We start from the raw sequence: 22,913 nt of genomic DNA on the forward strand, positions 1-22,913 counted from the left end.
AATTGGAGGATGTGCTCATTATTCAATAGTTGCGTCTTGGTGTCACTGGAGTTGTGCACTAACTTGTCAAGAGTGTATAGTATATACTTATGTTTGGCTCTACAGTAAGTCCTGGGGGTATCTGAGCACTGGAAGCCAAAGTTAGGATTTTAGGAAAGTGACTGCTATAGCTGAAGTATGGCCAATAGAATAGGGATAGGATCACCCAGAACTGGATGCCCCCTAGTTGTAGTCCGTGAACAGCCTCAGGGGCATCCTCTATAGCAGTGGTCTTAAACCTGCGGACCTCCAGATGTTGCAAAATTACAACTCCCAGCATTCCCGGACAGCAGTTGGCTGTCCGGGCATGCTGGGGGTTGTAGTTTTGCAACATCTGGAGGTCCGCAGGTTGGAAACCACTGCTATAGAGGATGCCCCTGAGGCTTTTCACGGACTACAACTAGGGGGCATCCAGTTCTGGGTGATCCTATCCAGGGGTCAAGTCCTTGGAAAAAAAGTGTGGGAACTCACCCAAGATTTCCACTTAAAAGGGTACTCCACCCCTAGACATATTATCCCCTATCCAAAGGATAGGGGATAAGATGTCTGATTGCGGTGGTCCTGCTGCTGGGGACCCCCGCGTTCTCCCTGCTACACTTGCCATTTATTTAGGGCGTTGGGTGCAGCGCCGGAGGCTTGTGACGTCACGACCATGCCCCCTCCATGCAACTCTATGGGAGTGGGCGTGATGGCTGTCACGTCCCCTCCTATAGACTTGCATTGAGGGGCTGTGGCCGTGACAGCCATCACGCCCACTCCCATAGAGTTGCATGGAGGGGGCATGGTCGTGACGTCACAAGCTTCTGCCCCCCTTCGGCAGTCGTTCGGCACGGAGCGAAGTTCACTCCGTGCACCAGATGTCTGGGCTGCCGCAGCCAATATCGCTGGGGTCCCCAGCGGCGGGACCCCCGGGATAAGATATCCCTTTAAGGGCTCCCTCTGGCTAATGGAAACTACATTCCTGCTGTGGAAAAAGTGCAGGAACTCCATTCCCATGAGGTCCTGCAGGACTTGAGCCCTGATCCTATCCCTATACTATTGGCCATACTTCAGCTATAGCAGTCACTTTCCTAAAACCTAACTTTGGCTTCCAGTGCTCAGATACCCCCAGGACTTACTGTAGAGCCGAACAACATAACAAGCAAGAAAAACATACAAGCATGTATCAATCAGGTAACAAGACTAAGAATGATGACTCAATGACAGATGAGCCTCACTGATTCTGCAATTATCCCTATGACAACCCTGGACTACAAACTTTTCCCATCAGATTGACAGAAGAAGACATTAGGACCCAGAGCGGGCCGGCACCGCAGCGTTGTGAACATGCAAGCTTGGATCTTCCACGCTTGTGATGTCATGCCACACCCCCTCCATTCATGTCTATGGGAGGGGGTGTGATGGCTAGCACATAGCTGTCACACCTTCTCCCATAGACATGAATGGAGAGGGTGTGACGGCTGCGGTGGCCCGTCATCCGCCACAGAGCGGGGTTTGCTCCGTGCACCAGATGACTGGGATACCGTGCCGGAGATTGCTGGGGAGAGGGGGCGGTGGCCGGACCCCCACAATCAGACATCTTATCCCCTATCCTTAGGATAGGGGATAAGATGTTTAGGACCGGAGTACCTCTTTAACCCCCCAGAAATTAGCCTGAGTCATTTTTAACAAAGCAGTTTGTTTTGCTTGAGTATAAAGTCATTTGGCGCTCTAAATAATTTCCCTGTATAAAAGATATTTTCGCAATCTATGGAACATGAATATGGGATAAAGCCAGATATTATTGTGGTTATTTTTTTTTTACTTACGGATTTAACTTACATTGGCTCCTATGCAACTATCCAACCATCTGTTATTTTCGTGGCACGTTCCCAGGCACACTTTACTTACAGAAAACTCCCTGCTATTTTCCAATTCAGCAAGCAGTGTTATTCCTTGACGCCTACCCATCTGTGATGGAGGAAACTCTTCAGTGGGTGATTGATCATCCATATCAGTGGTTTGAAACTGTGGACCTCCAGATGTTGCAAAGCTTCAACTCCCAGCATGCCCAGACTGCTAACGGCTGTCCGGGGATGCTGGGAGTTCAAGTTTTGCAAAATCTAAAGGGCCACAGTTTAAGACCACTGACCTACATATAGAAGGACAGAAAGTGGCCCGGAGGATCCCACAACAAGGTCAGTAGATCACAGGGTAAAGTCACCCAATCAATCAACTGAAGTAAGAATTCACATGGGTCTGTTGGTTTTAAAGGGAAAATGTTATGGAAAAAACAAAACAGAGCAACAAATAAAATAAAATTCATATGTCGTAGAGACATTTTTAATAGTTCAGGGTCTGAATGTTCAGACCCTCACTGATCATTAGAATAAGCTTGAAGAAGTTTTCTCCCCTGACTGTGTATCAAATGTCCAGGTTGGACTTATTGAGGCACCTCAAAAGTTTATTTTATCGACAGGTGTGCTTAAAAAATAAATAAATAGAATAAATAAATAGAAATAATTTTGAATAACCCAGTTGATATTTTTTTGAAAATTATGGGGGGAGTTCTCAGATCAGGTAGGGAACAATGCTGACTAGTGCTCATCCCAATGGTTTTCCCCACTAACTTGAACAATCTATCCTTAATGATAGCCCCCAACTGGGTGTCAGTCCCTGCTCTCGTGAAGTGCTCAGAGCATCAAAAGAGTCAAACAGGCAAGGTCAGCAACACATGTGTGTTACGCCGAGCGCTCCGGGTCCCCGCTCCTCCCCGGAGCGCTCGCTACACTCTCTCCGCTGCAGCGCTCCGGTCAGATCCACTGACCCGGGGCGCTGCGATTCTGCTTCCAGCCGGGATGCGATTCGCGATGCGGGTAGCGCCCGCTCGCGATGCGCACCCCGGCTCCCGTACCTGACTCGCTCTCCCTCGGTCCTGTCCCGGCGCGCGCGGCCCCGCTCCCTAGGGCGCGCGCGCGCCGGGTCTTTGCGATTTAAAGGGCCACTGCGCCGCTGATTGCCGCAGTGATTCCCATTAGTGTCTTCACCTGTGCACTTCCCTATATCACCTCACTTCCCCTGCACTTCCCTGCCGGATCTTGTTGCCATTGTGCCAGTGAAAGCGTTCCTTGTATGTTCCTAGCCTGTGTTCCAGACCTCCTGCCGTTGCCCCTGACTACGATCCTTGCTGCCTGCCCCGACCTTCTGCTACGTCCGACCTTGCTTCTGTCTACTCCCTTGTACCGCGCCTATCTTCAGCAGCCAGAGAGGTTTAGCCGTTGCTAGTGGATACGACCTGGTCACTACCGCCGCAGCAAGACCATCCCGCTTTGCGGCGGGCTCTGGTGAAAACCAGTAGTGACTTAGAACCGATCCACTAGCACGGTCCACGCCAATCCCTCTCTGGCACAGAGGATCCACTACCCGCCAGCCGCATCGTGACAGTAGATCCGGCCATGGATCCCGCTGAAGTTCCTCTGCCAGTTGTCGCTGACCTCACCACGGTGGTCGCCCAGCAGTCACAACAGATAGCGCAACAAGGCCAACAGCTGTCTCAACTGACCGTTATGCTACAACAGTTACTACCACAGCTTCAGCAGTCATCTCCTCCGCCAGCTCCTGCACCTCCTCCGCAGCGAGTGGCCGCTCCTGGGCTACGCCTATCCTTGCCGGATAAATTTGATGGGGACTCTAAGTTTTGCCGTGGCTTTCTTTCCCAATGTTCCCTGCATCTGGAGATGATGTCGGACCTGTTTCCCACTGAAAGGTCTAAGGTGGCTTTCGTAGTCAGCCTTCTGTCCGGAAAAGCCCTGTCATGGGCCACACCGCTCTGGGACCGCAATGACCCCGTCACTGCCTCTGTACACTCCTTCTTCTCGGAAATCCGAAGTGTCTTTGAGGAACCTGCCCGAGCCTCTTCTGCTGAGACTGCCCTGTTGAACCTGGTCCAGGGTAATTCTTCCGTTGGCGAGTATGCCGTACAATTCCGTACTCTTGCTTCAGAATTGTCCTGGAATAATGAGGCCCTCTGCGCGACCTTTAAAAAAGGCCTATCCAGCAACATTAAAGATGTTCTGGCCGCACGAGAAATTCCTGCTAATCTACATGAACTTATTCACCTAGCCACTCGCATTGACATGCGTTTTTCCGAAAGGCGTCAGGAGCTCCGCCAAGATATGGACTCTGTTCGCACGAGGCGTTTCTTCTCCTCGGCTCCTCTCTCCTCTGGTCCCCTGCAATCTGTTCCTGTGCCTCCCGCCGTGGAGGCTATGCAGGTCGACCGGTCTCGCCTGACACCTCAAGAGAGGACACGACGCCGCATGGAGTACCTCTGCCTGTACTGTGCTAGTACCGAACACTTCCTGAGGGATTGTCCTATCCGTCCTCCCCGCCTGGAAAGACGTACGCTGACTCCGCACAAAGGTGAGACAGTCCTTGATGTCTACTCTGCTTCTCCACGTCTTACTGTGCCTGTGCGGATGTCTGCCTCTGCCTTCTCCTTCTCTACCGTGGCCTTCTTGGACTCTGGATCTGCAGGAAATTTTATTTTGGCCTCTCTCGTCAACAGGTTCAACATCCCAGTGACCAGTCTCGCCAGACCCCTTTACATCAATTGTGTAAACAATGAAAGATTGGACTGTACCATACGCTTCCGCACGGAGCCCCTTCTAATGAGCATCGGATCTCATCACAAGAGGATTGAACTTTTGGTCCTCCCCAATTGCACCTCGGAAATTCTCCTTGGACTTCCCTGGCTTCAACTTCATTCCCCAACCCTGGATTGGTCCACTGGGGAGATCAAGAGTTGGGGGCCCTCTTGTTCCAAGGACTGTCTAAGACCGGTTCCCAGTAACCCTTGCCGTGACTCTGTGGTTCCCTCAGTAACCGGTCTCCCTAAGGCCTATATGGACTTCGCGGATGTTTTCTGCAAAAAACAAGCTGAGACTCTACCTCCTCACAGGCCTTATGATTGCCCTATCGACCTCCTCCCGGGTACTACTCCACCCCGGGGCAGAATTTATCCTCTCTCTGCCCCAGAGACTCTTGCCATGTCTGAGTATGTCCAGGAAAATTTAAAAAAGGGCTTTATCCGTAAATCCTCCTCTCCTGCCGGAGCTGGATTTTTCTTTGTGTCCAAAAAAGATGGCTCCCTACGTCCTTGCATTGACTACCGCGGTCTTAATAAAATCACGGTTAAGAACCGCTACCCCCTACCCCTCATCTCTGAACTCTTTGATCGCCTCCAAGGTGCCCACATCTTTACTAAATTGGACTTAAGAGGCGCCTATAACCTCATCCGCATCAGAGAGGGGGATGAGTGGAAAACGGCGTTTAACACCAGAGATGGACACTTTGAGTATCTGGTCATGCCCTTTGGCCTGTGCAACGCCCCTGCTGTCTTCCAAGACTTTGTCAATGAAATTTTTCGTGATCTGCTATACTCCTGTGTTGTTGTATATCTGGACGATATCCTAATTTTTTCTGCCAATCTAGAAGAACACCGCCAGCATGTCCGTATGGTTCTTCAGAGACTTCGTGACAATCAACTCTATGCCAAAATTGAGAAATGTCTGTTTGAATGCCAATCTCTTCCTTTTCTAGGATATTTGGTCTCTGGCCAGGGACTACAAATGGATCCAGACAAACTCTCTGCCGTCTTAGATTGGCCACGCCCCTCCGGACTCCGTGCTATCCAACGCTTTTTGGGGTTCGCCAATTATTACAGGCAATTTATTCCACATTTTTCTACCGTTGTGGCTCCTATCGTGGCTTTAACCAAAAAAAATGCCGATCCCAAGTCGTGGCCTCCTCAAGCGGAAGACGCCTTTAAACGACTCAAGTCTGCCTTTTCTTCGGCTCCCGTGCTCTCCAGACCTGACCCTTCCAAACCCTTCCTATTGGAGGTTGATGCCTCCTCAGTGGGAGCTGGAGCTGTTCTTTTACAAAAAAATTCTTCCGGGCATGCTGTCACTTGTGGTTTTTTTTCTAGGACCTTCTCTCCGGCGGAGAGGAACTACTCCATCGGGGATCGAGAGCTTCTAGCCATTAAATTAGCACTTGAGGAATGGAGGCATCTGCTGGAGGGATCAAGATTTCCAGTTATTATTTACACTGACCACAAGAACCTCTCCTACCTCCAGTCTGCCCAACGGCTGAATCCTCGCCAGGCCCGGTGGTCTCTGTTCTTTGCCCGATTTAATTTTGAGATTCACTTTCGTCCTGCCGATAAGAACATTAGGGCCGATGCTCTCTCTCGTTTCTCGGATGCCTCAGAAGTTGAACTCTCTCCGCAACACATCATTCCACCTGACTGCCTGATCTCCACTTCTCCAGCCTCCATCAGGCAAACTCCTCCAGGAAAGACCTTTGTTTCTCCACGCCAACACCTCGGAATCCTCAAATGGGGTCACTCCTCCCATCTCGCTGGTCATGTGGGCATCAAGAAATCTGTGCAACTCATCTCCCGCTTCTATTGGTGGCCGACTCTGGAGACGGATGTTGTGGACTTTGTGCGAGCCTGCACTATCTGTGCCCGGGATAAGACTCCTCGCCAGAAGCCCGCTGGTTTTCTTCATCCCCTGCCTGTCCCCGAACAGCCTTGGTCTCTGATTGGTATGGATTTTATTACTGATTTACCCCCTTCCCGTGGCAACACTGTTATTTGGGTGGTCGTTGATCGATTCTCCAAAATGGCACATTTCATCCCTCTTCCTGGTCTTCCTTCAGCGCCTCAGTTGGCTAAACAATTTTTTGTACACATTTTTCGTCTTCACGGATTGCCTACGCAGATCGTCTCGGATAGAGGCGTCCAATTCGTGTCTAAATTCTGGAGGGCTCTCTGTAAACAACTCAAGATTAAATTAAATTTTTCTTCTGCATATCATCCCCAGTCCAATGGACAAGTAGAAAGAATTAACCAAGTCTTGGGTGATTATTTGCGACATTTTGTTTCCTCCCGCCAGGATGACTGGGCAGATCTCCTTCCATGGGCCGAATTCTCGTATAACTTCAGAGTCTCTGAATCTTCCTCCAAATCCCCATTTTTCGTGGTGTACGGCCGTCACCCTCTTCCCCCCCTCCCTACCCCCTTGCCCTCTGGTCTGCCCGCTGTGGATGAAATTTCTCGTGACCTTTCCATTATATGGAGAGAGACCCAAAATTCTCTCCTACAGGCTTCATCACGCATGAAGAGGTTCGTGGATAAGAAAAGAAGAGCTCCTCCCGTTTTTTCCCCTGGAGACAAGGTATGGCTCTCCGCTAAATATGTCCGCTTCCGTGTCCCTAGCTACAAGTTGGGACCACGCTATCTTGGTCCTTTCAAAATTTTGTGTCAAATTAATCCTGTCTCTTACAAACTTCTTCTTCCTCCTTCTCTTCGTATCCCTAATGCCTTTCACGTCTCTCTTCTTAAACCACTCATCCTCAACCGTTTTTCTCCCAAATCTGTTCCTCCCACTCCTGTTTCCGGCTCCTCGGACATCTTCTCTGTCAAAGAGATCTTAGCCTCTAAAAAGGTCAGAGGGAAAACTTTTTTTCTAGTGGACTGGGAGGGTTGTGGTCCTGAAGAGAGATCCTGGGAACCTGAGGACAACATCCTAGATAAAAGTCTGCTCCTCAGGTTCTCAGGCCCTAAAAAGAGGGGGAGACCCAAGGGGGGGGGTACTGTTACGCCGAGCGCTCCGGGTCCCCGCTCCTCCCCGGAGCGCTCGCTACACTCTCTCCGCTGCAGCGCTCCGGTCAGATCCACTGACCCGGGGCGCTGCGATTCTGCTTCCAGCCGGGATGCGATTCGCGATGCGGGTAGCACCCGCTCGCGATGCGCACCCCGGCTCCCGTACCTGACTCGCTCTCCCTCAGTCCTGTCCCGGCGCGCGCGGCCCCGCTCCCTAGGGCGCGCGCGCGCCGGGTCTTTGCGATTTAAAGGGCCACTGCGCCGCTGATTGGCGCAGTGATTCCCATTAGTGTCTTCACCTGTGCACTTCCCTATATCACCTCACTTCCCCTGCACTTCCCTGCCGGATCTTGTTGCCATTGTGCCAGTGAAAGCGTTCCTTGTATGTTCCTAGCCTGTGTTCCAGACCTCCTGCCGTTGCCCCTGACTACGATCCTTGCTGCCTGCCCCGACCTTCTGCTACGTCCGACCTTGCTTCTGTCTACTCCCTTGTACAGCGCCTATCTTCAGCAGCCAGAGAGGTTGAGCCGTTGCTAGTGGATACGACCTGGTCACTACCGCCGCAGCAAGACCATCCCGCTTTGCGGCGGGCTCTGGTGAAAACCAGTAGTGACTTAGAACCGATCCACTAGCACGGTCCACGCCAATCCCTCTCTGGCACAGAGGATCCACTACCCGCCAGCCGGCATCGTGACAATGTGCATATCAGACAGGAATCAGATAGGCAACGAGGGAAAAGCCAGAAAGTCAAACCCTATAGGGAAGCAAAGTGCAACATCAGAACTACAATCCGGACAAACAAGGGTCAAACGAGGAGAGTAGAGTAGTACACAATCAGCAGGTAAGAGGATAGTCAGGTAACAGACAGAGATAAGATCACAAAAGGTCAAGTAAAAGGATAAACCACAATCACAGGCACTGGATGCCAAGTAGTTTAAATATTCTGCTGCTCTGAGGTGTAAGCGTTGGTGCTGAAGCTGATTGGCCCATCACTAAACCCTAGTGCTTTATTTGCCCTGTGGTAGCACTGCGAGGAAATATAATACTTGTACCTAGTTTTTCCACAGGTAAAAGCTGGTCTTTGGAGTTCCTTGTTTCGGGGTACTCTAAGGTGACTCCTCTACAGCAAAGATGGGTCAATTTGAGGGCATAATAATACTATATCATTTTTTTTAAATAATACCCCCCCCCCAAAAAAAAAAATAAAAATAGCAAAAATAGAAATGACTTTTTTCCAAGACTATTTGTAGGTTATCGCTCATGTAACTTCTTTTACTGTTGTGACCAATGATACCAAAGATTTTCCAGTGCTGTAGATTTCCATAGTAAGGAAGGAAAATAAAGCCAGCGCTGCACATCAGAATGGTTTTCATCGACGTATTGGACCTTGTGCTTCGTAATCTGAACAGCGCAGATAGAGGTTGGCAGTATTCTACAAATCTATTTACTGTAACCCAATCTCACAGATGCATAATGTTGATGGCGTGCTGAGCTATGAGCTTGCAAAAATACTTGTTCTTTGTATATCAGGTTGTCCCCTATGCATTCGGGAACAAAATAAAATTCACAGGCGCCTGCAGAATCATAAAATAGCTAAAAAAGAAACTGGCTTAACGCATGAAATATTCACCCCACTATAGAGACCAAGATTTGTTTCTTGCTAAAATGCCTTATTTCATGTATAGAAATGGTGCGATATGGCGCAGAGAAGATTTGCTGGGGAGATTTGTGTTTAGTGCTCAAAGTGTTTACAGTTTCTTAAAGAGATAAAAAAAATATATAAATTATTTGGGCACAATATTTGCTAAGATTCACTGGGGAAATCATCGGCGCTCGGGAGTGCTCATCAGAGGCGGCATGCTGGGCCGAAATGTGAGACGATAACGTACCAATCATATCCAGGAACGTCCTCTCTGGATACTTTTCCCCCTGTGGCTTCCAGTCATGATAGATTCTGCCACATGCTGGAGCTTCCCCTTCTCCTGAAGTTTTTACCAGCAGGAAATTCAATATAAATACAAGTCAATCATTCCTCTATGTCTCCCTATAGCGCCAAGGTCTAAGATTGGGCTTCTTTGTGAAAAATGCAGAAATGAGTACTAATGGGTTAGTGGTCCTTAGTTAGTGGGTATGTCCACCACTCAACTGCATTGTCCATCTACGGTTGTGAGAAAAAGTGATCACTCTGATTTCCGGCATTAGTTACTTAGAAAAATCATCTGATTGTTCTCTAAGTCACCATTTTAGGCAAAGACAGTGTAACAATTGTCTGTTAATGGCTTTAAATAAGTACATTGAATAAACATCCACAGAGCAGGAAAAATGTAAGTAAAAGTAAGAAGTCCCTGGATTTCCATTAATTACTGATAAAATATTACCTAAATGTTTTATGTCACAATTCTAGACAAAAACAATGTAATTAATAACACACAGACAATTGTCTGCTTATGGCTTTAAATGAGTTCATTGAGTATACATCCACAGTGCAGGGAAAAAGTAAGTAAACAGTCACTGGATTTCCATGAATTGCTAATAATATATTATCTGAATGATCATTATTAGTGTTGGGTGCAAATATTCGCATTTCAAATTTTTATCGTGAATATCGCAAATTTGCGAATATTGCAAATATATTCTCTATATATTCCAAATTGTGAATATTTTTTCCCGCATATGCGCATTTTTGCATATGTAAATATTCACATATTCCTTCTTTTCACTTGTGGGCCAATTAGAATGATGCAAATACACTTGTCAGAGGTTATCAACAACATCCCTACCAACCAATAGTAAAGTTGCCCACCCCCTCACTGTTTTCTTCATCCAATACGCGAATATGCAAATATTCACATATGCGAATATAACAAATATGCTAAATTCACGAATATAGGACGAATATTCGTCTATATATTCGCGAAATATCGCAAATTCGAATATGGGCAATGCCGCTCATCACTATTCTTTATGTCCCAACTCCAGTCAAACACAATGTAACTAAACTAATAACACATCATTGTACTGTCTATGTCTTTAGTTATACACACTGAGTAAACATCCATAGTGTAGGGGAAAAATAGTGAAAACTTTGGAATTCTCTGGATTTCTGCATTATGTATTAATTAAATGTGTTCTAATTGTTTATAACTAAGTCACAATTCTAGACAAACTCAATGTAAATAAACTAATAACACATAGAAAATTGTACAATGTATGTCTTTAGTTGACCACATAGAGTAAACATCCACAGTGCAGGAAAAAAAAAAAGGTTTAACTCTGTGACTTCTTCAAGAGCTCATTGGTAAAAGGTGTTTGAATGAAGATAATGGAGATCATGGGGGCTGTACCCAATATGTAAAGTCACACAATACCTGCTTACTAATAATTGTGCTCTTCTCAAGACTGGTTAGTGTGAACTGTGTAAAAAAAAATTCAAATACAATACAAGACATGTTATAGAAAAGATGAAAAAGACTACAAAAGCTAAATACCTTGGTGTACATCAATCGACAGTAGCACATATTGATAAACAGAGAAAATTTAGGACTGTAGCTGCTCTCCTCAGGACTGGGCACCATGTAAAGTGCGAGAGCACAGTGGATGGTCATGAAAGAGGCCGTAAAGACCCCGAGGGGAAGAGCAAAAAGACCCACAGAAGGGTCTACAGACTGTGAACCACTGCAACATGTCTCCAATATAAGAGAAACACTGAACAAGAACAGTGATGATGGAAGTGATGAACTCCTTACACTCCATGAGTGAACTCCACCTGACCCAGGGAGTGAAGGGTTGAATCTGAATTGATGTTTAATCTGAAACAAATTCAATCACCGGAATTGAGTAAAACCTCTCAGAATGAATCTCAGTACACACATTGCTAGACACCACAGAGAAAAATCCTCTGCTGTTTATTGTTGACCTTCTAGAAGTTTCTCCCATCTGCACAAAGGATCTTTGGAGCTCAGTGACCATTGGGCTCTTGTTCTCCTCTATTAACAAGACCCTTCTCCCCCGATTACTTAGTTTGGTGGGGCGACAGCTTTAGGAAGAGTACTGGTTGTTCCTTCTTCCTCCCTGTAAGAATTATGGAGACCACTGAGCTCTTGGCAGCTTCCAGTGTGGTAGACAATTCTGTCTCTGAACTCTACAGGCAGTTATTTCATCCTCATGGCTTGGTGTTTGCAGTGATATACATTATCAACTGTGAGACCTTATATAAACAGGGGCTTGCCTGAGCTCTACAGGCAGTTATTTCCCCTCATGGCTTAGTGTTTGCTGTGATATACATTGTCAGCTGTGAGACCTTATGTAGACAGGACTGTGTCTGAGCTCTATAGGCAGTTCTTTCCTCCACATTGCTTGGTGTTTGCTGTGAAATACATTTTCAGCTGTGAGACCTTATATAGACAGGGCCCCTGATCCCCCCTCCTTCCCCCTACTTCCCCTATCCTGCCCCTGATCACCCCTCTTTCACCCTCCCTGCTCCCGATCCCCCTCCTTCCCCCTCTCTGCTCCTGATCCCCTCTCCTTCCCCTCCTTCCCCCTCTCTGCTCCTGATCCCCTCTCCTTCCCCTTCCTTCCCCCTCTCTGCTCCTGATCCCCTCTCGTTCCCCTTCCTTCCCCCTCCCTGCCCCTGATCCCCCCTCTTTCCCCCTCCCTGCTCCCGATCCCCCTCCTTCCCCCTCACTGCTCCCGATCCCCCTCCTTCCCCCGTTTCCCCCTCCCTGAATCCCCCTCCTTCCTCTGCTTCCCTCTCTCTTTCCCCGTTTCCCCCTCTTTCTATCGGTGTAGACCACTTCAAAAAACAGAAAAAAAATTATTAAACCAATTTTTTTTTTTTTTTTACTATACTTTTTTCTTATTTCATTTCTATAGTAATAGAATAGTGGACAATCCTCAGCAGAATACGTGTACGGTAAGTTTCGTTTTATATTACAATCCACGGACAGCCTTAAGGCAGCAAGAACAATATCAGAGTCCATTTAAGTGATACATTTCCTCTACAATGTAGCCTGCGACTAATACTTGACTAAGGAGCTGCCAGGCATCGTTATAAGTCTTCTCATGTCTTCTACACCTATCTATCCCTCCCAAAAACATCCAGTTAGCCTATATCTATAAATTGGAAACGACTCAAAACATTTTTACTACATACTATTCACTCGACAATGAAATCCGGGCAAAGAAAAAAAAAAGTGTGCATGTCTTATATATGCAAATGTAACCAGACTTCCAGCATAGTTAATGTCCCAGTGCAAATAAAGGCTCGGCATGCTGGGCTCAGTAAGCCACAACTGACAGCTCCCCTGTAGCAACGGAAACAAATTCCCCAGGGACCCCGACTCCTCACGGGATATAAAAGGATGTATCACCATCATCCCGATACCACTAATTCTAGGGAATGTACAGTGCAGCCCGGGAACGACTCTATTTACATGCTCTTGTTGCGTCGCTCCACTAGAAAAAGAGAGAAAAAGTTTCTCGAGCGCCTTTCTCTCCTGTCTGCACAAATAGAAATAATTACCTCTAAAAACATAACAATTTGTCTAGGGAGGCCCATTCATCCCTTTAAGAGCTCTATTTTCCCCTAAAAGGCTCTTGATTGCAACTTTAACGATTCAACATTTATGCCTCGACAATTTTGTTTGTGTGTTAGCCCATTACACTTATTTATAGTGGTTTGGGTGCAGAAAGTGCTCGGCTGAATTTGTTTGCCTTTCATTTCCTGCGCATGCCTTCGGGTTCCATCATCTGTTGTTTTTTTTCAAGCTCTGACAATATTTACACAATTAAAGATTTTTATGCATCAATTAGAATCCCCTTTAATTGCTTGCCCATTTGCACATTACTTGGGGGGAGGGGAGGGGGGCTGTTCTATGTTTCCGACTTTCAATTTTTTCAAGATGTTTCAATCTTCACCATGAAACTAAGGGGAAGGGAAGAATGGAGCGTGCAGGGAATTGTAACAAGGTGGATGTTACCTGTACGATAAACAAGTACCGAGTGCCGTTTACATGCTATTTCAGTATGTTAGGTATCGGTTGGCTTTGATTCTGGGAAATTACAGGTTTTGGGGGCACAGGTTGAGCCTCTGCAACTATTAATGGGGTACTCTGCCGGTAGACATCTTATCTCCTATCCAATGGATAAGACGTCTGATCGCGGGGGGGGGGGTCACATTTATGTTCAGAATGCCAGCTTCGAGTGGCCGTGACGTCATGCCACACCCTTGCCTTTTTTGTCTATTGGAGGGGGCGTGGTGTGACAACATGACCAAGTCCCTTCCCATAGACATGAATGAAGGGGGCATGGCATGACATAATGACCACCGCCGTCCCAGCGGTCCTTTGGATAGGAGATAGGAGATAAGAAGTCTGATCATGGGGGGGGTCCACATTTATGTTCAGAACGCCAGCTTTGGGCGGCCGTTGTCGTGGCATCACGCCACACCCGCCCTTACATTCATGCCTACAGTAGGGGGCATCTTATGTCATCACGACCACATCCTTTCCCATAGTCTTGAATGGAGGGGGCATGGCATGACATAATGACCACCGCCGCCCAAAGCCCCCATTCTGAACATATAGTTCAGAACCCAGGGTGCTGATCTGGGAATCGTTGGGGGTCCCAGCGGTCCTTTGGATAGGGAATAAGAAGTATGATCGCAGGGGGTCCACATCGGCTTCAGGTGGCCATGGTCATGATGTAACCTCAGATGCCATGCCCCCTCCCATAGACATGAATTGAGGGGGTATGGCATGATGTAATGACCACACCGCTTCAAATAGACATGAACGGAGGGGACATGGCATGATGTAAGGACCACGGACACCTGAAGCCAGCATTCTGAACATAGGGTTCAGAACACCAGGGTGCTGGTCCAGAGATCGTGATGGGTCCCAGCGGCCGGATTCCCCACGATCAGGCATCTTATTCCCTATCCTTTGGAGAGGGAATAAGATGTCTAGGAGCGGGGTACCCCTTTAAGGCTCAATGGATGTCACGCCCCCTCCCATAAACATGAATGGAGGTGCTGTGGTGTGATGTCACAAATACGCCCCTTCAAATAGGCATGACATAACGACCATGGCTGCGCCTGCGCCAAAACCAATGCCAGGATGCTGTACTGGAGATCGGGGGGGGGGGGGGGTCCCAGCTCCTTTGGATAATATGTCTAGGGGCGGATTATTCCTTTAAGGTTCAATCCATTTTGAAAGAAGTTCCATCCATACTCTATAGAGGGAAAAGTGACAGAGCCTTTGTGCTGTGCACATTTTCCACTGAATTTTTAAGATTATTCTTAGATGAAAGAATTTGTGAAGAACCAGTCATGTATGAAGATGATACAATAGATTTACCAGGTTCATTTTTTACAGTGAACCAACCAGAATCAATAAAGATTTATTTGTAGTTTTGCTCATCCAGGGGAGGACAAGCCATATGTTCAGCCAATGACACAGGGCCCGGTGGTCATCACAAATTCATGGCGTTCACATAGCTTTTTTTTATTTTAGTTAAATCACGTTGATCCAATCCAGTGTTTATGACCATTATATTTCTGATAATCAGCTCAGTGCATGTGGAGGTATAAGGTTCTTATTCAATCAAAGGAGGGATGTATAATCCCATATGCATTTCAAGGGGTTATCCTGCTTTTATGCGTTCATGGCTTTTCCTTTAGGATAGAAACTTCAAACAAAGATTTTTCTTAGAAAGATGTAAAATATGACTTCATTGCTAAACACGATAAAACATCTCTGAACCAATCATGAGTTTTAGGGTGCACCCCCACCCCCTTTCTCAGATTGGAATTCGACTAAATGCATCATTGGGGTTCATTGGAGTAGCGATGTTTTATTGTTTATATGAATATAGTCCCATCATTCAGCTTTCTAAGAAAAATCTTTGAAGTTTCCTTTTATGTGTCTGCAGCGCTTGCTACAAAGGATATATATATTTTTTTTTTTTGCCATTTGGATTTTTCTAAAGGATTTTACTGCCTCTCCTGATGACCTTTGGGCTTCGCAGTGACTACTCTCTTAGTACCTCAGTTTTTAGGGGTGAATATCTTTAATTCCAGAATAGAAGCTAATTCGTAGAGTTCAACACCTAGACCCCCAAATTGGGGCAAGAAGGTTCTTAGAGGAAAACCAGCAGCGTTGCTAGGGGGGTGCGGAGCATACCTGGTGACACCCCCCAAGTGGGGGACACCACCAAACACAGAGTAATCCCGCGATGATTTCACGCCTGCAACCTATCTGCAGAGGCAGAACACTAGACTGGTGGAGCGGTAGCTGTCATCTCTTGCTCCACCATTCAGTTTCACACGTGATCCCCAGCAGGTCAGCGTGATGATGTGATGTCATTGCGCCTGCCCGAGATCCCGTCCCCGCGGCTCACACGCTGCGAGCATGAAGAGAAGGAGAGAGCTGCCCGTGGGAACATGGATTAGGTGAGTATTTATTCATGCTTTTCTACTATGTTTGGGACACTCTGACATTTGAATGACACAGGGAGCATTATATCAACTTGGGAGGCACAGGAAAGGGGGCATTACTTGTAAGGGGCACATGAAGGGGGCATTATATGTGAGGGGCACATGACAGTGGGCAGTATAAGTGAGGGGCACATAACAGGGGAGGTTTACATGAGGGGCACATGACAGGGGGGCATTATTATTATTATTATTTTGGGGGTACAGGACAGGGGGCATTATTACTATATGTGAGGGGCACAGAGTGTTTTGCATTTCAGAGGTATGGTGTATATTATGAGGAATTTCTGGGGTGGTATGCTTTTTCTGGGCCACAATATGTTGCAGTATTGAATTCAGAGGGTGCACTGTATGGCAAGGTTATATTCAGAGGTGGCAGTGTGTGGTAGTATTATATTCAGAGGGGACAGTGTGTGGTAGTATTATATTCAGAAGGTGCAGTGTGTGGTAGCATTGTATTCAGAGGGTACAGTGTGTGGTAGTATTATATTAAGAGGGTACAGTGTGAGGTAGTATTATATTCACAAGGTACAGTGTGTGACGGTATAATATTCAGAGGGTAGAGTGTGTGGTAGTAGTATATTCAAAGGATATGGTGTGTGACAATATTAAATTTAGATGATATGGTGTGCGTTAGTACTATATTCAGAGAGTACAGTGTGTGGCAGGTTTATATTCAGAAGGTACAGTGTGTGGTAGCATTGTGTTCAGAGGGTACAGTGTGTGGTAGTATTATATTAAGAGGGTACAGTGTGGGGTAGTATTATATTCACAGGGTGCAGTGTGTGACAGTATTATTTTCAGAGGGTACAGTGTGTGATAGTATATTCAAAGGATATGGTGTGTGACAATATTAAATTTAGATGGTATGGTGTGCGTTAGTACTATATTTAGATGGTACAGTGTGTGGTAGTATTATATTCAGAGCGTACAGTGTGTGATAGTATTATATTAAGAGGGTACAGTGTGGGGTAGTACTATATTCAGAGGGTATGGTGTGTGGTAGTATTACATTCAGAGCGTACAGTGTGTGATAGTATAATATTAACTGGTTTTGACACTAACATAGAGCGACCTGGTGTTGTTTTCCCCCTTAACACTCTTTCTATGATGCTTGGATAATTCTCCATCTCTTTTCTTTCAAAGGTCTTGTTTATATCTGCACTGGAGCTTCGTTTGGGAGTCTGTTCAAAAATGATAATATGGAACTAAATGATCCTATGCACAATGGACACCAACTGGTCCCAATGGATCCCATTGACTTTAATGGGGTCCAGCTGGTTTTCCGTCTGGTGTTTATTGTTTTGAAGAACTTCTTGTAGTATTTGTTTTCTCCCCTCATCAACCGCTGTTTCAACTGATTCAGCAAACGGATTTTCCCTGAATGGAGCCCAAAGCAGATCTGAGCTTACCCTTACATTGCAATTTCTCTCTAGAAAGAGTCCAGTACAGATTTCTACCACCCAATATTGGGGAGGGTGGACTGATGACTTTAATTTTTTTAGAAAATGCTTCATATGAACCAAAAAAATAATGTATGCTGATTCTTTCCTTTCCAGGGGAAAGAAAATGAACAAATACTGACCAAACCAGAATCCCTTACATACAACTATGTGTTATTTTTGGCTACTGCTTTCACCTCCACCACCTGTGCAACACACTCCACCTGGCTCCATGTTATATCATCAGACTCTTCTAACTTCTCCTGAGAAAATCTTGAACCAGTCAACATGTCCACAAAGGCTGTGCTATCCTCTGAAAATACAAAACCTCTAGAAGACGGTGATAACTTTTGCTTGCTGACACTGCTGACACTGCTGCTACTACTCCCACCAGGCACCTGGCTGCTGCTGCTACCTGTGCTGGTGCTGATAATAATTCTTACTGTCGGGACTATTATTACTGGCAGAGGACATGGCAGGGGTCCTCTGTCCTCTACCCCATCCAACAATTACTTTAATATATATATATATATATATATATATATATATATATATATATATATATATCTATATATATATATATATATCTATATATATATATATATATATATATATATATATATATATATATATATATATTTTAGAGATGTCGCAAATTGTTCGCTGGCGAACAGTTCCTGGCAAACTTAGCATGTTCACTTTCGCATCGCCGGGTGAACATATGTGAAGTTCGATTTGCCCCCTATACTTTAACATTGCGGTAAACTTTGACCCTGTGAGTCAGAGTCAGCAGACACATTACAGCCAATCAGCAGCAGTCCCTCCCTTCCAGACCCTCCTACCTCCTGCATGGACGCCATTTTACCTTCATTCAGCATGCTGCAGGCTTAGAAAGTGGAGGGACAGAGAAGCTGCTCCTGCTGTAATTGGGAAAGCGATAGCTATGTTGCTGCTAGGTGGTGTATTCAGGGTCCACTTTACTCCTAAAGCACTAGTCTAACATCTGCTTTAAGGACAGCACCCAGCACCCTTTTTAGGGCTCAAATATCAGTCTTTGTGTCTTGCAACAGCTTGAGGCACCCTGGTTGGGATGGAACCGCTGGTTAAAAGGGGTACTCCAGTGTAAAACTTAAGTTCCTTCAAGCAACTAACTACAGTATTAAAAGGGCTATAAGTTCAGTCCATGTGTCTTGCAACAGCTGGAGGCACCCTGGTTGGGAGGGAACCACTCGTTAAAAGAGGTACTACTGTGTAAAACTTAATTTCCTTCAAGCAACTAAGTACAGTATTAAAAGGGCTATAAGTTCAGTACGTGTGTCTTGCAACAGCTGGAGGCACCCTGGTTGGGAGGGAACCGCTGGTTAAAAGGGGTACTCCAGTGTAAAACTTAATTTCCTTCAAGCAACTAACTACAGTATTAAAAGGGCTATAAGTTCACTCCGTGTGTCTTTCAACTGCTGGAGGCACCCTGGTTGGGGACCTCTGCTTAAAAGGGGAACTACGCTGGCAACCTTTTTTTGCTCATTGTCACCCTAGTGCAAATCACATTTGGTGTGACAGTTTTTCAAATAAAATTAAAATTTTATTTTTTTTGGCTGTGAAATAAAACCAGTGCTGCCTAAAGGGGGGCTCTAACTATGTGCTGCCTAATATGGGGGAATCTATGTGCTGCCTAAAGGGGGGCTCTATGTGCTGCCTAAAGGGGGGCTCTAACTATGTGCTGCCTAACATGGGGGAATCTATGTGCTGCCTAAAGGGGGGATCTAACTATGTGATGCCTAAAGGGGGGGATCTAACTATGTGCTGCCTAAAGGGGGCTCTGTGTGCTGCCTAAATGGGGCTCTAACTATGTGCTGCCTAATATGGAGGAATCTATGTGCTGCCTAAAGGGGGGATCTAACTATGTGATGCCTAAAGGGGGGCTCTATGTGCTGCCTAAAGGGGGCTAAAGCATGTTATTCCAAACCATTTAGGAATAATAGGTGATTTATGTCCTTTATGGATTAAAACCAGACTCTAAATCCACTATGTAATTTTCCATGGGAGTTTCGCCATGGATCCCCCTCCAGCACGCCACAGTCCAGGTATTAGTCCCCTTGAAACAACTTTTAAATCACTATTGTGGCCAGAAAGAGTCCCTGTGGGTTTTAAAATTTGCCTGCCCATTGGCAGTCAATGGCGGTTCGCCCAGTTCACCGGTTTGCGAACATTTGCGGAAGTTCGCGTTCGCCTTTCGCGAACCGAAAATTTTATGTTTGTGACATCACTATATATATATATATTTAGTTTTAATTGAAAAATATTTTAAGGCAATGTTTATGTTATTGAGGTGATTTGTCACTCACTTACTTAAGTTTCACTCCAAACAATTTCAATTTGTATTTTCTTTTTAACACAGAAGACACATGTATGTTCGATTAAACCCAGAAAATACAGGCAAGCTGGCTTTGGATGGCTATTCTACATTCAACTCGAAATTATGTTAAACACAGGAAGAAATACTGTAGGTTTGTTTAACCAGCCTAGAGGTATTCCCGAGCGTGACTCAGGGTTAATTTTCGCTGCTAGAAGCGGTAACCCCGAGTCACGCTCGGGGTAGAATTGCAGAGTTGCTGTGGGGGCTGCACAATATATTGCAAAAGCAATCAAATCGCGATTTTTGCTTTTTGCGATATAGCGATGCAGCCCCCGGGAAAACATGTGATTATCTGCTCGGGTCGGCTCCCGTGGTGGGGGCCGGCCAGAGCAGGTAAAGACATATACTAAAAGTCAGTGTTTCTCAACCAGGGGGCCTCCAGATGTTGAAAAACTACAACTCTCAGCATGCCCTGACAGCCAAAGGCTGTCCGGGCATGCTGGGAGTAGTAATTTCACAACAGCTGGAGGACCCCTTGTAGAAAAACACTGAGCTAAGTGTAAAAGTAAAAAGGAGTAAAGTAAAAAAAAAACTTTTGCTTACCTAATCCCGATGCCTGCATATGCGCTCCGGGCCCTGCTCTCTTCACTATTCATCTTGCAGGACCTTTCCCTTTTCAGCCAATCACCGGCCGCAGTGGTTTCAAGCCAGTGATTGCTGAAGGGGAAAGGGCTTGTTCTGCAGGAAATACACTAGGTTTGAAGTCTTCCCGGCAAACCCAGTGTATCCTGCTGCAGGACAAGACAAGGTGAGAAGGGGGGGATGAATGTGACGGGGGGGGGGAGGAAGAATGTAACAAAGGGGGGAATATGACAGAGGGGGGAATGTGACAGAGGGGGGATGCGACAGAGGGGGGAATGTGACAGAGGGGGGATGTGACAGAGGGGGGAATGTGACAGAGGGGGGATGTGACAGAGGGGGGATGTGACAGAGGGGGGAATGTGACAGAGGGGGGATGTGACAGAGGGGGAATGTGACAAAGGGGGGGATGTGACAAAGGGAGGAATGTGACAGAGGGGGGATGTGACAGAGGGGGAATGTGACAAAGGGGGGAATGTGACAGAGGGGGGGATGTGACAGAGGGGGGGATGTGACAGAGGGGGGATGTGACAGAGGGGGAATGTGACAAAGGGGGGAATGTGACAGAGGGGGGAATGTGTCAAGAGGGAAGAATGTGACAAGGGGGGGATGTGACAGAGGGGGGGATGTGACAGAGGGGGGATGTGACAGATGGGGGAATGTGACAGAGGGGGGAATGTGACAGAGGGAAGAATGTGTCAAGAGGGAAGAATGTGACAAGGGGGGGATGTGACAGGGGGGAGGGGAATGTGACATGAAGGGGGGGGATGTGACAAGGGGGGGAGAATGTGACAAGGGGGGATGTGACAGGGGGGGGTGACAAGGAGGGGGGAGAATGTGACAAGGGGGAGGGGAATGTGACAAGGAGGGGGGAGAATGTGACAAGGGGGGGAATGTGACAAGGAGGGGGAGAATGTGATAAGAGGGGGGGGGAATGTGACAAGGAGGGGGGAAATGTGATAAGGGGGGGAATGTGACAAGGGAGGGGGAATGTGACGGGGGAGATGTGAAATTTCAATGCAAAAAATTGTACCGCTTTTGGTACAAATTTCCAGACAGAATCATACCGCCAGGGAGGTTAAACCCAGAAAATAAGCATCACTTGGTTTTAGATGGCTATTTTGCTTTCACTCTCAAAATTTTCAATGCATAGTTATGTTAAAGGGGTATTCCGGCCCCAAGACATCTTATCCCCTATCCAAAGGATAGGGGATAAGATGCCTGATCGCGGGGGACCCGCCACTGGGGACCCCCGCAATCTAGCATGCAGCACTGTATGTAAGTACTGCCGGAAGCACTGGGGGTTCTCAGTCTTTTGATCCCAACCACAGGGACGGATTATCATGATGTCATGACTCCGCCCCGTGTGACATCACGCCCCGCCCCTCAATACAAAAATATAGGGGTGGGGGCGTGACGGCAACTAAAAATGAGCAAATCGAATTTGGTGAAATCTAATTTGTTACGAATTTCGAATGCGAATATCGAATGTGAATATCGCCGGGATTCTAGTGCTCAAATCGCTTCATTAAACTCCATTTAGTGCGTTCCAGGCTCCAGGGCATCAACATGTGAGGACATGGGGCAAGGAACTTTGAGAAGGCTGGAAGGGAAGGCGGGAAGGGAAGTAGGCAGGATGACCCTGAATCACATGCAGGATGCCACCTATCAGCAGCCAGTCACTCCTGTGATGTCACAGCCCTATGTAATCGGCAGACATATTCCTTCTTTCACTGCAGAGAGATAGGACAGCGCTGTGTGTTACACAGAAAAGCTTTTTACAGCAGCGTTTCACCTCATAGTCACGTCTGCGTTCTGGTGGACCGAGAGCAGTGCATTTTTCACAGAAAATAATTTTTACTGCAGCCATTAACCTCCCAGTAACTTTCTACAGCAGTGTATTACACAGAGGGGCAGAGAGCTGTGTGTTGCATCATACATTTGAACAAGCTGGCTCAGCTTGAGAAAAATCAGAGGATGGAGGAATAATTTTTTAACACAACTCTGTGTCTTTGTTCCACAACAAATGTTCTGCTGCTTATACTAGTCTGTAGAGAGTATAATACACACCCAACAGTCCATTCCTAATAGTCTTTTAGAGAGTGAAATTTGGGGTTTTGTACACAGCGACAGTGTGCTGCAGCTCTGTTGTTTACTGCTGGTGTTGTGCAAAAATACAATTTTTAAGCGTACTGTAGCGCATTTTTCTGCCCTCATCTAAGAAGTGTACTATTTTGTATCTTTCAATCTCTCCCCTTTGAAAGTCCAGGCAAAAGTACTCACTGGATGGTGTTG

At 46.5% G+C, this 22,913-nt stretch overlaps 1 long non-coding RNA gene across 1 annotated transcript; it reads left to right on the forward strand.

The window, feature by feature from the left end:
* The first annotated feature begins 1,134 nt into the window (after positions 1–1,134).
* On the forward strand, positions 1,135–17,913 carry LOC130290336 (uncharacterized). The gene is made up of 3 exons (XR_008847571.1): positions 1,135–1,212; positions 12,563–12,602; positions 17,741–17,913. It is a non-coding gene; the product is annotated as an uncharacterized LOC130290336 (long non-coding RNA).
* The last annotated feature ends 5,000 nt before the right edge of the window (positions 17,914–22,913 follow it).

The sequence above is a fragment of the Hyla sarda genome, chromosome 9 (genome assembly GCF_029499605.1).
Source record: "Hyla sarda isolate aHylSar1 chromosome 9, aHylSar1.hap1, whole genome shotgun sequence".
NCBI lineage: Eukaryota > Metazoa > Chordata > Amphibia > Anura > Hylidae > Hyla > Hyla sarda.